Source organism: Puma concolor, chromosome B3 (genome assembly GCF_028749965.1).
Source record: "Puma concolor isolate L17-30 chromosome B3, mPumCon1.1.hap2, whole genome shotgun sequence".
Taxonomy (NCBI): Eukaryota; Metazoa; Chordata; class Mammalia; order Carnivora; family Felidae; genus Puma; species Puma concolor.
In genome coordinates this window covers 69,449,853-69,452,970 of record NC_141672.1, presented here as the reverse complement: position 1 = coordinate 69,452,970, position 3,118 = coordinate 69,449,853, and positions in this window count along the sequence as shown.

The window sequence follows — 3,118 nt, the reverse complement described above, 5'->3', positions numbered from 1 at the left end:
ATGAAAGTTTCTATTGTTCTCACAAATGTTTTGTGAAAATAAAATCTTTGTGACCTACACACATTCTGCCCTCATCCTTGCTCTTTCTCTCTTTCTGTCCTTTTCTGTGTGTGTGTGTGTGTGTGTGTGTGTGTGTGTGTGTGTGTGTGCGCGCGCGCGCGCACACACTTGGGGGTAGGAGTAAGGTTTTTTATTTGTGTAATCAAATATTTTTATCATTTTCTTATATTTATCAAATATATCTAGTTCATCTCTTAAATTCTAAGATAACATATTGAAAATTTTCCACTACGAGCATGGCATTATCAACTCTCTATTTTTAAGGACTTATGAATGTTCTACTGCTAGATTGTTTGTAAGATAAAACTTAAGGTTATCATATACCTCATTTAGCTTAATTTTATCCATACGCAGATAAATTAGAGACAGATAACTAAGGGCTTAAATATATTTGCTAAAAATAATGAAGGTAACCACTAGGAGCGAAGAATGTGTAAGTTAAAAAACAACATGGAGATTTTTGTGTATAACAGAGCCACGTCATCTAGAACAAAATGGTAAAAAAGATGCCAAGTTACTTTACTTACTCAACCTTTACTTAGGGAGTGTCCACCCCATTTAGTCTGTCCCCACTGAAAGTGTTTACAGTAGTCTTTCCCCATTCTAATTTTGACTATAAAATAGCTCCTTAAGTAGCTCCATACCTACAAATTTGCTACCTCCAATTCCTCCCCATTATAGCTTACATAATATTTCTAATGTGCTCTCTGAGTTTCTCTCCAGGTCTCTGAGTTTCTCCCTAAGTTTTAATCTTCATCACCCAGTGCTGCCATGTGAATCTTTTCCTTTTGCCACAGCAAACTACAGATCCTAAAGTTCTCTACATACTCTGTACTATAGCATGTCTCTGAGTTGTATTATTCAGTAAAAGCTCCATGACAGCAGTGATTGTGTCTACGTAGTCTCTCAACAAATATTTCTTCAGTGAATGAATGTGTGAGTAAGTAAAGGAACAAAGAAAAAAGGAATTGGTAATGGATGAAGAAATTCTATTCCCTCTTTTTGGACTCGTATTCCCATCAACCTGTACTTATTTTTCAAGGCTTCTCTGAGAAGCTTATGGCAGTGGATAATATAATTACTTCTTTTGTAAACAATTCAACCTAAACTGAAAGTAATGCTTGATGTATTACCTAAAAGTAACACCCTTTTATCAAATGATCTGGGATTCATGTTCATTTTTCTCTCTTCCTTTATCCCCTTCCTGTTATTTATCCAATGTTCCCAGTCCTTTCCTTTTTTTGTTTTGTTTTGTTTTGTTTTGTTTTGTTTTGTTTTGTTTTTTTGTTTTACTCAATTCAGGATTTTTCTTTTTCTCAGTGATAAGTGTTTCTCTTGTCTTCTAATAAGTCAAGAGTTCAGCTTTCCAAGGATCTGGAGAATGAGTTATAGTTCTAGGAGTGACTCACAGAAAGAAACGAGATCAGCCTACTCACCTTCACCTACGCTTTCTCTGAGCTGACTCATGTCTAGAAGAGAATGGCACATGTGAAGAAGGGTAGGGACAAAGTTCCTTGGCCACAGTTTCTTTACACGTAAAATGAGGATCTCAGATAGGATAATCCTGGCAACAGCTAATCTGTGACCTAATAGACAAATATTTTGTACCATTTCATGCCAGTTCTATGCTAGATACCTAAAATATTGATATTTCTTTCCTTTGCATGACTTTTTCCCTACTATGTCTCAAGAAGTGGTAGAGGGGGCTAGTTTTAAAGGAAACTGACTATGGGAATTAGGGTGATGATGAAACCCTCAGCCCCTCACTTTGGGGCCCATTGTGATTACACAAAGAAGAAGGGCCTAAGGGAGGCCACCCAACCCATCTGTATACACTCTTTCCTGTGTCTCTTAGGCTAAAAGGTTCTAAAGCTGGAGTCAAAAACCTGACCAGTGCCCACATATGTTAATTTGTTCTTCTCAATCTTGAAATGGTTAAATTGTGGTGTGCCTTAAGTGTGAGGTATGCCTCCAGTACTTTTGCAAATAATTACCTTTTTAAATAAATTAGAGCAGATTCAAAGTTACTCCTACCTACAATATCATTATCACCAACTTGTCCAATCTTTCCTGGAACAACAAACATGAAATTAGAGCAAGAACATGTAGAAAAGTAAGCATGGGTTCTGTATGTAGACATCATTCCTTATATCTCTTAGAGGAAAGATACTGCTTGGGACTAATGTATTAAATGATTAATTCAATCAACTATCAGTCACTGATGTGAGAATGTGTGTAAGGTAAATAGAAGAGGACGATCTAGGTGTGGAGGGATGTGGATAAGAAAGAAGTGCTTTGATTAGCATAATTATATATAGGAGGAAGTCTGGGAGGGAGGCTTTCCTCTGTTCCGTAAATTAATTTGTTACTCTACCCTTGTCAACCAAATGTCCTTCAGATGCTCTGTTCTATGATTTATTGCAATGTTTCTCAACCACAGCTACCTATTAATACCACCTAGGTATTAATTTAAAAGACAACCATGACTGGGCCCCCACTTTCAGAGATCCAGTTTCAACTGGTTTCTTATTAACCCAGTGATTCCCAAAGGTTACCATGCCTCAAAAATCATCTGGATGGCTTGTGAAAATACAAATTTCTCAGGCCTACTTATGGGGATTTTCAGGACTAGGATGGAGCCTGAGAACTTAGAAGTGTTGCTGGTCACATTTTAAGAAACACTGACCTCAACTATGCCACACGAAGTACCAGACGATCAGAATTCGTTAGAAACCTATTAAAAACACAGCTTCCTGGACTCATCTTGTTACTGGCGGGAGAGTCTGTGTTGTGCAAACTGAGGTTTCAGTTCCTGGGTTCCCCACAAAAGATTTATGGGAGGATCCACGCTGAAATAAAGACAACCGGAAGGAAGGTAGCAAGCACAAAACAGTTTGTTAAGGAGAGTACACTCTAAAGAAGTCAGAGTGGGCGGGCCCACAGGTGGCAAATGCACTGGGGTTAAGGGTGTTTTTCTTTTTATGTTTGCATAGGTTATGGGTCATAGCTAGAGCGGTGTCTGACTCAGGTCCTTTCCAACCCATCTAAAGGACTCCCC